The sequence below is a fragment of the Cyanistes caeruleus genome, chromosome 4 (genome assembly GCF_971803275.1).
Source record: "Cyanistes caeruleus chromosome 4, bCyaCae1.hap1.1, whole genome shotgun sequence".
NCBI lineage: Eukaryota > Metazoa > Chordata > Aves > Passeriformes > Paridae > Cyanistes > Cyanistes caeruleus.
The window spans coordinates 5,494,728-5,510,653 of record NC_141704.1 but is presented as its reverse complement, the minus strand read 5'-3'; positions in this window follow the sequence as shown (position 1 = coordinate 5,510,653).

The following is a 15,926-nucleotide window of genomic DNA, read 5'->3' as shown; positions in this document are numbered from 1 at the left end:
CTTTGGCTTTCTGCATGCTGCTCTGGAGAGCACATGAAAACCTTCACATCCCAAAAACTGATAGTGTAGGTGAATGTGTGTCTGGCAAAGAGGACTAATCTTTTGAAGGTGGTGGCACTGCTCACATGATTTCTAGTTGTGTGGGACAGTTGGTAAAACCCAGATAAATCTCACTAAATTTTACTTCCTGGAAGTTACACAGTTCACCTCTTCTCACTGTATAAATCTGTTCAAAGAGAGTCTAGATACAAGCTAATCATTGCCATCAGTGAGGAGAAATACTTCCAACATTTCAATCTTTCTGTGTCTGAGGGAGGCTGTGGACTCCCCATCCCTGGAAATGTTCAAGGCCAGGTTGGAGGGGACTCTGAGTAACCTTCTGGAGGAAGGTGTCCCTGCACATGGCAGGAGATTTGATGAACTGGATGAACTTCACGGTCCCTTCCAACCCAAGACATTCTGTGACTCCATGATCTACATTAGGAAGGGAGGAATCGAAACTCCCTGTTCTTTCTATTGGCTTATATAAAGGAAATCTGCACAGTCACCTCAGGTAAGGACACCTGCATTGGATCTGTGTGTTTCCTCAGGCAAAATCCATCCTTAGTGTCTGCTCCAAATTGGAACCTGATCTCTTTTTATATCAGTCAGGAGAATTAATCTTACACAGGACTTGTTTGGGGGATTAATTCCAATTGTAGTTTAGGATTAATCACCTTTGGAACTGCCTTTTTTTTTATCATCTAAAGGAGGAGCCTAGATAGCTGCCTTAGACTGGGTACTTTTTAGATAACTATAATTAAATGAAATGAATCTTAGCCTAGAGGACATCACCTACAGACTCAGAATACAATGTGCATTTCATGTTTCTGTTGGTGGCAGCAGGTTGCCTAAAGATCAGAAAGACACAATCCCTTCCCTGCCCTGATTTTGCCTATTACAGTGAAAAAATGGGCAGAGGAGGGAGGAAGAGTGGTGGCAGCAGGCAGGGGAATAAGCAGTAAAGATATAAAATTGCTCAGGTCTACTGTGACCACCCTCAGTTGCAATACAATTGCAGCCTGAGGACTGCAACAAAAGCTGTGAATAGTTGCTCTGTCTCTGTGGCAGCAGATGGTGGGGATTGTGGTTCTCTCAAGTGCTGATGGCTTCCCTTGAGCAACACCTTTTTCATATTTTTTTAATGTTACAGAAATCAGAAATTTATTTTAAGTGTGCAAAAATGTAACCTTCCTTTCAGTTTCCAAGGAGAGGGGCAGTGGGATCACCTCATTATCTTGTGTGAATATGACTGGAGGAGATATTTGCTAAATATATATATATAGACATATATATGTATGTAACAAGTGAACACTTGTTCGTACATTTTTTCTCTCTTTTTCTCCCCCCTCATTACTCTCCCTGTGCTTTAAAAATAAAGAAGAGTACAGAAAGATAATTTCTCATGTGTTTTTCTGGCTCTCATTATAGATACACAGAAAAAAAAGTGAAATTAAGTTTATTTGAGATATGGTATTAAATCTGAAATCTTTACAAATCCCTACTGGTACATATAGAAGAAGAGAGATTTTTTTAAAACCTTATAAAAACCAGAATATTGCATGCTTAGATTTTATGCATCTCCAAATAAACAGACATCTTAGAGATGTCTAGTTTTCAGAAGACAGAAGACTGTCTTCTTCTGTTTTCACTTGGAAAGTGAAACTCCTTAAAGCATCTCAGTTTAGCCCCCTTAGGGTTCTCTATTTGTATAAGCAAAAATCAAAACAGCGGAACTCACTAGAAAAATCAGGATTGTCTAGAGAAAATGTTAATATTAGAGATTCAACTAATCTAAAATGTTATCAGCCCACAGGATGTGACAGCTTATGTAAGATGGGACTCTTTTCTTTATTCTTTGTGAAAGCAACACTTTGAAGGCAGTTTTTAATCAAGATATTACAAGAGCACTGTTTCACGAGTGAGTATAAATTAAAATTTTTCCAAAAAGAAAAATTTGAAAATAACTTGTTGCAAGCTTAGGTTGTAGACAACTATTAAGAAATTATCACTCAAACTATAAAAGTTTATATTTATATTTTTGGAAGTCATTAACTGAAGAATAATAACATTGAATTTTAAAAAGTCGCTGAAGGCAATGCGAAGGAATAAAATGGGATGCAAAAAAGAAACTGTTTTGTTCCCTTTGCTACTGACAGAGTTATATAACACATGACACAGTATTATTTAACTTCCACAAGTTATGCACTCTTCCCTATGATCTACACCAACAGGTGAGAGAAGATACAGCATCAAGACAGGCACTCTGTGATCACGTCTGCTTCCTCTTCTCACCCCTCAATATCGGTTTCCTGTCCTTTTTTTCCCCCTGAAATCCTCAATGAACTTGTTGCAGAGACATGGTCACAAGAGATTATGGTCTTGCCATAATGGATGACTCCTGTTAGCTAGAAATAATGTAACCTGCCTGATTCCTTCCATTGCAAACCCCATCTTTCTAAGAGCAGTGAGAGCTCAAGGAGTGAAAGATGTTGATGCATCCAAGCTGGTGGTGACATCAGGCTCTTCCTCTCTTTTCCATGCTAAAGCTGAAATGCCTGGGTAAAGGTGGCAAGGAATCAGAAAAACAGCTGGGTTAGTCTCCCAAGGGCTGACAAGACCCTGAAAGGTGTGGCAGGAAGAGTGGACCTTGAGTTCAACAGCGCAACTGTGACTCTTGCAGTATTCTGTCTTTCCTTCAATCCATGGGGAACTCCGAGTCTAGAAATCTGCAGGATAGAAAGCTTGGAATCACAGCTTTCTAGAATAAATTGTGGGAGAGGGATATTTCCACAGCAAGCTACTAAATCGACATTTTCTGGGGGAAAGTTGCTGCTTTCAGCTATCAACGTTCATGAGTAGGAATAAGGAAAGAACCAATGGAGGACCATTGGAGGATGGAGTTGTTTTGAGCACTCCTTGAGCCTTTCTTGGAGCTCAAAGGATTTTCACACACTTTTGCCCTAAAAGATTGAATTCTAGAATGTGTGTGGAGTAAAGATAAAAGTTTTCACTATTATTAGGTTAGCTGTACCAAAAATGATGTCAAATGTATGCTTGCATGTAACATGAAGGCCAGAGAGGTTTCGATCACCCTTTCTTTGTGTACATACAACATTTCCTGCTTCCCTATGAAATTTTAAATACTCAAAAAATAAAAAAAAAAATATTTTGCTACTCCTTACCTGAAGCACACCACAAGGAGTGTTCACTGGCCTAGACTGCATGACCATTCTGAGATGCTCTGTATCACTTCCTTCCTCTGTGTTATTCTGTTTACTAGGTGCTGTGAGCTAGTTTTAATTAATTATATTGAATCCAGAAGTAATTATATAGTTTGGTGAAAATGCAATCATAAAACAATCTCATTGTGCTTGTTCTATTTTATTCAGAATTTAGTCAATAAATAACCATGTGCCCTTTGGGTCATGAAGTTATATGCGATCATGGTACTTTACTCTCAGAGCTTCTAGAGCTCACAACAGACTCCAAATTCTTAATTTAAAACAAAATCATGCTTACATAGCTTGGGGAAATATCCTTTCTAACAGTGAAAATTGAGGATATTAAAATATTGATTAGATTATAGCTCAGAGATATATATCACATAAACTTTCCAAAGGGTGTCTGTGTAGAAACTGGAATATCAGTCATCGCTGTAAACTCAGGATGTCAAGCTCATCTCAGTGTGTGCAGCTATCCAGCTGTGTATATGTCTAGATCTGAACTCTATGGTCCACTATGCACCTGAACTTCTTTTATAATCATAGAGACAGCAGCTGCTTAAAATACACTTTTCATATGTTTTATTATGGATGGCTACCTCAGGATGAGTTAAGTGCCCATTTCTGAGTAAAAAAAACCTCCACCTAGCTCAGGTACAGACAATTACTTTGTAGACAGTTAAAATTAGGTGAGTAAAACCTGCCTGAGGTGTCTAAAGCATGAATGAATTTTCTTTACAGCCTCTGTTCTCCGGGAGAAAAATTGTTGTCTCTGGCATGGAATAATATTAAGTTTCATGCATGGAGAACACAGATATTAAGAACTAAAGGCTGGGTTCCAGAGGTACTGAGGTTCTGATACTCTAGTTTTCATGAAGGAAAATCACACAGGGAAAGTGCTTCACAGAGATCTCTGGGATATCTAAGATCTGAATGCCCAGACACAGATAACATCTGAACTAAAGCCTTGCCTTGACCTCTTGCTCTACACCTCAGTGCATTCCAGCAATATGATGTACAAGGTGTGATGATCAGCAGGGAACTAAAACTGTGCAGAAGTAAATGTTAAAGGAAAACATGAAAAACTAGTTCTTAACTTTTCCATATTCAGTGCTAAAGTTAGTTTTTGCCATTGAGGAGCTTGATCTTGAAATTGCAATAAATAGTTCCATAAAAAAAATAGTGGTTAATGATAGTCAAAAAGCTAATTGCAGAAGTAATTAAGAATTATTAGGAAAAAAAATTAAAAAGCAATAAAAAAGCAATAAAATAAAATCCCACCATGAAGCACAGTGGAGTCACCCTTCATACAACATGAAGTAAATGGTTTCACTGTGTGTGCTCGATTCATAAATTTGAAATGGTTCACAAATTTTGATTGGATACCTCAGGGACAGAGTATTCTTTCTTTCTTTGATGGAAAAATCTTAAAGGATAAAGATTGCCACATAAAAATGCATGATATTACATGGAAAATTAATTTGCATATCAATGTAATCTAAAAATTCTTTCTAGTCATACTCTAAATTTCTCCTAGAACATCCAGATAATAATGGTGAAAATAATAATTATTATTAGCAGACACTGTTCAGTGTTGCATTTAACCAATATTCTGAGAGCCTTTCCCTTGCATGTGTATTGATACTGGGTATATTATTTTAATTCTTCCAGTGTTAAGGCACATAATTCTCTTTTCTTTAATTTTAAGTATTTTTTTGATTTTGGATTATTCTAAGTTCAGGGTGCAAGATTTTCATGTATTGTAAATTTATACAGCTTTGCAGGATTCACTTTTCATGTGACTACTGACACTGCTGAGAATCTGGTTAGACATTTATATTAATTTTTCTTGGTTTTTCAAATTTTTCAAATTTTCTTTTAATCTTTGCCTGTAAACAAGACATTGTTGCAGAGAAAACGATCTAACTTTGTTCCTTGTCCAGTTTCAAAAGACTGTTTTAACTTACAGTGTTATTTTACTAAGATGAGACAATCATGTACCAGATCACAGGGATCCTCTGTGTAGCTTTTATGTCAAAAATACCCTCTATGCAGCTTTACTGCTCTGCCATTTGGGCACCCCAAATAAGAATGAAGAGCACAGTCCCCAAAATCAATAAAAAAGGAGCAATCACTTCTGGTTACTGACACTTTAAAACCCGTGAATTCTCTGAAGGACTCTGAAGATTTTTTCTCAGCTGAGAATGAGATAACAGATCCAGACACTGCTCTGGTGGGTCTTCTCCTTTCTGCAGGCTGAAGATTTCAGATGTTTTTCATTTCTCAGCCTCCTTTCTGTAGGCTGGTCCTTTCCTGGCTGCAGGGCCATGTCAGACTGTGGGGTTTTCTCCAAAGCAGATGAATAGCTGGGTATCCTCCAGCAACAACCAGGCTGAAGGAGCAGGATGGAAGCTGAAATATGTGCAAAAATATACTCACATGGAGTCAGCTGTGAATCCAAATATGAGTTACTGCAGTGAACAAGGATCTGCTGTGTCCAGGTTGTGCTTAACCCATGAAACTGTGGAGTACTCACTGCACTCACACCCTGTGAGAGGAATAGCCCAGCACTGAATCCTTTTATTTCTATTAAATGTTCAGAGTTAAACCTAATAATTTTGGTACCATTTCATTTTATGCAGTAGCCATAAAAATTTCATCATCTCATACTTACATGCTAATGGTTGGTAATACTGCATATAGCTGTAAAAATAAAATGAAATAACACCTAATCCACAAATTGGATGAACGATAATCACATTTTAATATTACAAAATACATCAGTATAGGGAAGATGTAAGGTATTTGTCCAGATTTAAATAGGTTTTTACAATATATGAAAAATATACAGATGTATGAGCGAATTAGAGAGATCAGAATAAAAAAAAAGACATAAATATCTATATTTATTAAAAAAAACCCTAAAATGAATAAGTAAAACTCAAACAGTTAAATGTGAGTTTAAGTGCTTTGCTGAGCCAGATTTTGATAATTCTGTCTTCTTGGTGTCCTCTTTGTAGGTATGGGCAGGATGCTGTTACCTCCTCCTGAAGCCATTTCTTCTTCAGGCCAAACGAGACCAGCTCCCCCAGCATCTTCTGAAAGTCAATTACCCCAGTTCCTGCTCTCCCCCACTCAGTGGTGACCTACCACTGAATTTTTACCAATACCCATTTTTACCAATGCTTTTCTATTTTGGGGTCCCAGGATTAGATGCACAATTGTAGCTGTGGGCTAGTGGCTGCTCATTAGGGAGGAATATCACTTTTCTCCAACTCCTGGCTCTGCTCCTGCACCAGCATCAACACTGCTGGCAGGGTGTGCTGATGTTTCTTATTTAGCTATTTGCCTGCCAGCACCCCCAAGTCCTTTTCAGCAGAGCTGCTCCCCAGCTGTCCAGTGATGATTCATATAATGTGCAGAATTTTGCATTTTCCCCCCTGTTAAATGACATTAAATTCCTGTTGGTCCTGTCTGACAACCTCTCTAGATCCCTCTGAGTGGCACCGCTGCCCTTGAGCCCAATGACTGGTCCCCAGTGGTGCCTCAGAACATTTGTGAAACTGGCTGAACAAAAATAAAATAGCTACATAGCATTTCACACCTTTCCACACAAAGTGGCAGGTTTTTATTGCAGCAAAAAGTCCTTAGGTAAGATGTTATAGATTCCCTGGGTTTGAGAAATTTTGCATTTTGGTTCAAGCCCTCTCAGCTCACTAGCTGAGCTTGCCACAAAAGCACTATGTAGTGACTCAGTGTAACTCAAGAAATATATCTTTAACTGCACCAAAAAAGAAAAAAAAAAAGAAAAAAGTTCCAAGAAAAAGCACTTGGATCCTCTCCTGCAGCCACTGCTAAAGCGAACAGTGAATAAAAGAGAAGAAAACAAAGCATCACAAAGGAAAAATCAGTTCCTCTTATGTCTTCATCATAGCTGACTAAAGTTGGATTTCAAAGTACTTTTCAAGCTGTTTGGGTACACATCAACTTGTAAGGGTAAAGGGAAGAAAAAAGGAAAGGAAGGAAGCTCACTAGCTTCTCAGCCCTGAGCGCCAATGAATTATATTTTTTCCCCATGTTTCCTTGCAAGTCTGCTCTGTCTTTTTTGTGCAGTTTTATTTATGTGGCAAAGCATTAGCTCAGCAGTAAGCTAACAGCCACATGGAGTTATGAGCGGACATATTTGACTTTTCTGCTGAAACAAGATATTCTCTATGAAACAATAGTTTGTACAGGCAAAATAATGGTTCCTAGGAGACCAAATGTCTCATGGGGTTGAAATGTGCAATTGGGCTTTCATTTTCTACCTCAGCACTTTGCATGTCAACCAGATTAGTAATGACCTGAAATTCCCATCTCACACTGTAGCAGTTCCTTGTGCTTTGCCATTTATAAGGGAGCACTGGGAATGGGCTGCTGCTTCTCATTTAGGGAACAGAAGGAGAAATCAAACCATTTCCTCTCTTATGTAATATGATAGAATTATAATCATAGAACTGCTAAGGTGGGAGAAGTCCTCTAAGACCATTGAGTCCACCACTCCTTGAACTTGGCCATCCAGCCATTTTTTGCCTTGTGAAGAGTACACTTATCCAAGAGGTTCTGCTACAGCACTGATAAAAGCTTTGCTTAAACCCTTAGTTTAAACCCTTGAGTCCCTGAGGAGAATCTCTGAGTGCTTCCATGAGTTCATTTGGGCTGTTTTCCTGCAGAACCAGGTCCTGACCATGGCATAATCAGATACTTCACCCACCAGATTCCTAATTCCCTGTCAGCAGTAGGCAGAGGCTACACCAGGCCATGAAATAACAGTATGAAAAAGCAAGCCTAAGGTCATTCAGTGAAGCTACTAGCTGAACCTGATGGTTTTTATCACCAGAGTTGGCTGAAGTGGTAACTCCTTAGTCCTGCAAAGAGATTTTACTAAAATTCCCATATAAACTTAACAGCAGCTGGACCATTCAAAACCATCCATCTGTCTGGACTGTCCATGTGGGGCTGGTGGTGGTTTGAGCTGTTTTACAGAGGATACAGAAAACAGTGCTTTAAAAAAATGTTAAGAGGAAGTGCCTGTAACATGTGTGTAACTTCCCTGTCAGGTGGCCTGTTTACCAGCTGTACTATACAAAGGGATTTTAGGCTTAGTCTTACAGTGTTCTCGTTATATTTAGCTGCAACAGGAGCTTACATTTAGTTATCCAGTGGGGAAACATTTGGTCTAAGCTCCTTTTATAATCCATGGAGAGACAGAGAGGTATTCCATAGCATGTGTCTTAATCTAAAATAAGTGTTCACAATGAGAAGGTTCATTTGCCCTTTGGAAGAAGTTATTCCTTCCCATTTCCTAAAGAAAGATTGCAGACAATGGTACAGACAAAACAAAAAAACGTTTTAGTTAGTTTATATGGGATGAAATTAGATGAAACTCACCCATAAATTTCAAGACTTGGATTGCGTTCTTGAGGTCCCATTTGCTTTGCAGGACCATCTCAAAAACAATTCAAGGCAAAATGGTGTTTCACAAACAGTGTTAGTGTGTCTCAATGTCTCATTTTGTACCTCTGTAATTGAAAGCAAATCCATTAAACAAATAGAATTCATAAGGCAAAAAAAAAAAAAAGATCAAAATTTTGCAAAGCAGTACAGAATAATTTCAGGGAAGGGTCATGGAACCTAAGGTGGTTTTCAGTTCCTTTGAATATCCAGAACTCATTGCTACAGCACTGATTTTTTCAGTGTGAGACCCACCTTTCTCCCTGCTACAAATCTTTCTGCATAACAGCCTCCAACACCTGTGTGTCTAAGTCACAGAATAGGCAGTCGTATTTTTGGTTGAAGAATCCAAGCCTCGCTGAGTGTGTCTTGAGTTTTCCAAGCTCTGAGGAATAAAACAACACCAGTAACAGCATGAGAATGTGGAATATCCCTACAGTAAGTGGCAGCCTGGAGAAGTTTCTAAGTAATTGTTTATTCCCCAGTGCTTTGGGAAAAACACAGTCTCTGTAAAGGTAAGGTGGCCCCACATAACAATGTTTCAGTTAAATCTTGCTAAGCAAAAATCTGACAGACTCCTCAAGGTCTGTCCAAACTTTTATGTCCACAGGTTTTCTTTTCATGCCATGCACTTCTTTCTCTAGCCTCAGTATAAATTTTTCTCAATATAAAACTTGCCTGGTAGACACAGAGGACACATTTCAGAAAAGGACTTTGAAATGGGGGAGAAGAAGAGTTGTAAAGAGTTTATGCTCTTCCCATATCTCAATACCTTTTCCTGTGACACCTCCCAGAGAGAACCACCCCTCAGCCTGATGGTGAAATGGTTCCTTAGCATCCAGATGAAGTCTTCTGTTTGATAAACAGTCAGGGAGTTGGATAAGAGAGCAGCTTAAAGCAAGTATGGCAGAAATAGCAGCAGACAGATCCAATTTCTCCAAGAATGCTTGAATATCCGGTTATAATAGAGATAAATTTTATCTGTTGTAGTGTCCTGATGGGTGTATTGACTTGTTTTCCTTTGTGCCAAGAACTTTCATGGTGTCTTCATTATCAGAGCTTGTGGAACAGGACGACAGTTGTTTGAACTCAATCTGTGTCTTTGGTTTGTCAGGCACAAAAGGACAATTGCATGATGCTGTTCTTCAATTTTAAGTGACAGTAGGTATGTTCAGACTGTCTGTGTGATCTGGATCAGAACCAAGGGATTTGTGATTTTCTGTCCAAAGTTGTCGCTACATTTAGAGAAATCTAAACGTGTTGCAAAGACATTCAAAGTGATTAACAATACCCACAAGTAAGTGATAAAAGTCATTACACTCGGGCTTCCTATCTGCTCCTGAGGTAATAGCTGCAGGAGCAGGCTGCTGACTGAGTCAAAAAGGCAGTAAATTCTCAGTTTGCTCTGGCAGCGAGGCAAAAGGAGCAAAATTCCTCATTATCTCCTTGTTGCTCCATTTTCTACCATTATAAAGAGTCATTTTCAGCAGGATCACAGAGTCCTCCTTCCTGATGGCATCCCACATCCTACTGTGGTCTTTTTGATGTGGGAAATAAGGACTCTTCATCCTCTAGGTAGACATATATCTTACAAGTTTTGGTTATTTACCTTTGCTGGGGACACAGGTCTTATTTTGGCTTCTGTTTTCTTCCTCACCAAGATTCAGATCTGCTCTTTTTGGTACTTTTCCTCCTAAAGGGTGTATCCAGCCTGTATCCCAGCCAGGTGCAGAGCCCTGTGTATTAAATACAACAGTAAAAGAAGATTTTAGGAGATTTTAGGAGAGAGATTTAACCTAGATGGTTTGAGTGGTCCTTTAGCAATTCTTGCCCTCCTGAGGCAATCACTGGATGTAGGTATTTGACATGATCAATCCTGTGGCCACCTGCTTCTCTTCACAGACCATAGAGCATCCATAGACCTGAGAAATAAGGTCTTGGACTGCTGCCTTCAGGACTATCCACCTACAGTTCCACTGCCTGTCAATCCCAGGTAGCTGACAGTACAAATATTAGATCTTACTCCATGTCCTATCCTACAGCCCTAGATTTTGAGGCTGGAGGGATACCCATAAACTTCATTCCAAACCAACAGGAACATTGTCATAATAATCCACAATTCCCCAGGTTGCACGGTGATAACTTGTTTCTTTCAAAAAGCTGTAATTTTATTATTTCATGTAAAAAAGAGAGCATTGGAGGTTTTCAACATTTAAGATTCCCCTGCATCCCCGGTTTGTCTTGTCATTGTTAAATCTTATCTCCACTTCTTTGTTTCCACTATTCTTTTTAAAGAATCATAATTGGTACGATTATCCTTGCTATGAGAATAATTAGCTAAAGCTTTTTGACACATTAAATGGGAACATTGCATTTTAAGCAGCAGGCACTGAAACACTAAACAATACTGCTTTGAATAGGACCATAGAGAAGAGGCTCAGGTGAAACAATTGCTAATTTTAGAAACTTGAACTTTGTGCCTTTATAGAAGAAAATTAATCTCACAGTAGTTTTTGGCTGTGAAATAGACAAAGCACTTTGGCCTCTTTTTAAAATAAACCTTTGATATTTTTGGTGATGGGAGATGGTTGCAGAGTGAATCATCCCCTGATGTGTCCAGGAGAACCTTACTCTTACAAGAAGAGGGTGTTTTCATTTCTCTCCTGTGTGGCTGGGTAAGTCAAACACTACCTAATGCAAACAGCATTTTCCAGCAACACTTGTATTTTAGACATGAGTCTCCCAACTGAGAGCTGGGCAAAATCACATCTCAAAAAAATAAAAAAATAAAAATAAAAAAAAGAGATTGAACATTAAGTGCTCCAGCATTGAAAACTCTGTTCCATGTCCAGCAAAACTGATTGTAAGGAACAGCTACACAAAAGTATCTTTTTGATATTTAAGGTGTGTCAGGTAAGCCTTGGTACCTGCTTAAACATCCCTCCCTTACTGAATGTTATAAGAATTTACATAACCCTAAACATTCCCTTTGGCAAGACTGTTTTGAGTCCCTTGTTCACCTTCCTAAGGTATTTTAGTTTTCCAGAAAGGCCACCAGAAAATCTGTAGGCCTGAGAAGGCTGCTTGGGATAAGTGGATTATGGTAATGAATTGGTTTAGAAATCATCCTGTTAACAATATGGCTGTGATGAGCCTTTTTTCTTAGTTAAAAAAGAGAATGAAAATGTGGTAATTCAATTTAAAGAAGAGGTTTTAACTATTTGCTAGAACTGATTTTGGTCAGCAGTGAGTTGCAGTGTTGTTATATAACTCAGTGTTTGACCACAGGAAGTAAATGACGATGTAAAGTTTAATGGAACTAATGCTATTAACTCATATAATTGTCACCTTAATAAATTGGAAAATAACATTATGAAATTATTTTAAAAACAACATTTTTACATAAAAAAAAGTAAAATGAAAGTGTCTTAATTAATGGAGTTATAACCTTTTCAGGTTTTCTTCGATTGTTGCCTCTTCCAGGAAATGTTAAGCTAAAGAAAACATAAAATTAACTTTAATTTTAGCAATAAAAAAAACACTGAGTTAATTTCTACTTAAATAATTCTCTGATTCTATACTGACATGTGAAGCAAACTAAGTAAAGCTAGGAGGCGTTACTCAGACCCTCATTAAACTGAAAGCTAATATGGGTTTAAATATAGACCGTGGGATTTGAATTCACAAAATGTGCTTAAAACAGCTTCAGCCACAGGTTAGGGCCTAAAAACACTGAATTCACTGCTTGCCATCCTGGTTTCTTCAGCTATGCATTGTGGTACCTCAGCAGTCCAGGAAGAAAACATCTCCTTGGGGAATAAGCATCTCAGGGCTGCTTTTTTCATCTAAATGTTTAGCAGAAAAGAAATCCAGCTTCTTGCCCTGAACTCCTCACATAGTTATTAAAAGAAGAAATAGGAAATGTCAGTCGGTTTGAAGCACATTATAGGACTGAGAAATATTTGATCAGTTCCTGGAATTGCTGCATCTGTTCTGCAAACTTGAGCAAATTATTTGATTCTTTGTGTCTTAATGACTGTAAGTGTAACTGGGGGCAAATCTTGTTTTAGTCCCAAGTAAGATTACATATCCCCAAAGCAAGTCTTCAATTCTTCACTCATCACAGCTAATTGTGTTGCAAATTCTGTAGTGCAAGGATTAATTATTATTATGTGCTTTACATCTGGCATGTTGAGCCATAACTATGCTACCAGAGTATAAACAAAGTGCAGCAAAATTGCAGATGCTTTAGGTCCCCAGAAGAAGACTAAAATTTTAGCAAACGTTCTCTGTTCTTGATTCTTAATTCTACTTCACTTTGCCAGATACTTAATTCTGTTTTGTTCTGACAGAATATTTGCTGCTTCCATAACTCTCTCCAATTTTGTGTAAATTACATAATTGTTGATTATTTCAGATATTTTGCACCCACAGATGATTTGTCCACAAAGAAATGTGCAGTTTATTTCTGACTGCATGCCCAGTTGATTGCCCTTCTAAACCAGAGATTACCAGAACCTGTGCTGTATCATTAAGAGGACACTCAGTTTCAGAATACAACTGAACTGCTTTGCCTTTTTCTATCTTTGGAAGGTGTGTTCAGGGTTCTCCCCTGTTAGAGATGCTTTTCAACTTCTGTCACTATTTTGACATTTTGATGCATCGCTGGGGAATGCTGAAATAGTTGGTTTGACACCGGTGTCACAACCTTCCATCTTTGCGTGAAAGCATCTATTACTGTATTTCCACATCTAACCACAATCTAGACACTCGTGACAAACCACAATAGTCATGTTAGCCCAAGTGAAGGAGAGAAAAAGAAAACCTTCACAGCTCACTGGAAAATCACCTTCACTCTGCTAAAGCAAGATGTGAGCGCTGATGTTTCACAGAGTCCCTTGGAACAAAAGCAGCTCTCCATGCAAAAGGACAGTGGCACACGATGTGAAAAAAAGAGAGTGACTTTTTGGGTACATGGGGAAAAAGAATTGCAGAAGGAATGGCTGTGTACTAGAACAGGTTGGATGGGTTTGTGGACTCTCCATTCTTGGAAATTTTCATAACTCATCTGGAAAATATTCCAGTCAACTTCATATAGTGTCAAAATTAACGCTCCTTTGGGCAAAGGGGTTGGACCAGATGAGGCACAGTATTCCTAAAGTACAGTATGATTTCAGAATTTGTTCTGCCTGCTTCTCTCTTTGAGGACAGAGGGCACTTCCAGGACTGGCTTTGAATGATGTCTAACTTTTAGATGATTAGACCACGTGAGATAAATCCCATTCTAAGTCTGAGGGAACTTGGAAGAATGAAGGTAAATGTGAGAATTAATGCTATAAAACAGACACAGTTCAGCCATCATGACATGTGTGTTCACACGTGGCAGAGGCTACCAGGAAAGACAAAATTCAGAAATTATACATGGAGAATATGCACTGTGATTGCTGGCACCATTAGCACTGTAAATAAGTAACAGGTAATAGTGTGATGAAAAATTATTGTCCTTGCTACCAGAAGGCTTGTATCAAAGCCAGCCTCTATAGCAGGTGAGATACAACCCACCCTCCTGGCAGAACTGAGTCTTGGTGAAAAAAATAATGTATTCCTATCTTAAGGAACGGATGTTTCTTTGAAGTCAGTTCAGTTTATTTTATCCCTATAAAAGCAGCAGAGAGAAAACCATTTCAACATCACAGTACAGTCCGTTTCACACCTGCCTCTCCTTCTTCTACGTGCTTCTTTCTATCCATTTACCACATGGGAGAATTAAGACAGCCATTATTCTAATTTAATTCCCTTAAGAACATAAAGGGAGATGTAGCAAAGGCCAGGTCTGCATTAAGAATTGGTGCAGAGTAGCTACTTGGATGTGACTTTATATCCTTACTTAGTGAGCATTGATTTCTCCATGGAGGTCCCCCCTGAGCTTTCCATGTTTCAACACTTTGTGGTTATCCTTGTATGTTATCTTGAAGAGAAATTAATTACATTTACCACATGAAATGTAAAGGAAAGCAGCTAAAAATGTGGTATACTGCTATTACTTTAAATTGCTCCCTAATTTTTAAGTCATCTAAAAAATTCAGATTTTTTTTTTTTTTCTTCTCTGTAGTTATTTATGGACTTCTATTTGACTGTTTTACACCCAGCAATGTTTCTATGGTTTCCTTCTGGTAGTTTTTTTGGAATATATTTTGAAAGCTTGGCATCCATACAGCATTTCTTTTTATTGTGCATGCAAACTATCAGATTTTTAACGAGAGAGCTGTGAAAATCTCGGAACCAAAGACATAGAAAAACTACTGTTCAGAATTCTGCCTTGTCTCATAAAAACCAGAAAGGGGACACATCCTGCACATCACACAGTTTATAAGTTCAGACTGGATAATCACAGTAAATTTTTAAGTCCAAAGCTCAGTCCTCTTGTTCTCTACTACTATAACTTGTTACATCACCCATAAAATTATTAGGCAAGATCCTTGGGCCACTAATTATTTATTTGTTCTGCAAAATGCCCAGCTCATTAAAGCAGCTAAATTGAATAATAATGTTGGTGAGACAGTGGGTGGCTTTGATAGAACCAGTTTGCTGTCAGAGGGAATTGTTTGCAAAACATACTTAGATTTAACATAACATGAAGTGTTTTACTTCCCTGCATTTCAGAAATGGGGGAGATAAATTTGTGGTATTTAAAGCTATTTTATATATGGATGTTTTTCCAGCTCTTAAAAACCATATTTCATTTAGGATTTTCCTAAGCAGGCATTTTAACAGGTAACCTCCACTTCAGGTATAGACAGCAACAGGAGAGTCTGATTATTCTACCTATAGGCATATCTGCTTTAGCTTTACTTCAGATTATCTTGCTAAAAATAGAACTCTGTTTTCTATTTTTCTCTGTGTTCTACAGTTATTCCTTCATTTTTCTATGTGTAGAATGCATGTGGTTTATTGTTTTTAGATATGGTTGCAATCCATCACTGGGGGTTCATCTTCATTACTGATTTTGCTGAATTCAGGGCTGAGATTTCTTTAAAATTTGGCATATTTTAGTCAATATATTGATACATCCTACCTCTTTTCCCACGTGTTTACCACAACCTGTTCCATCTGATGCTCCAATCAGGCATCAGTCCAAAAGTAGGAAAGATTTTGATGCATACCCCTCAA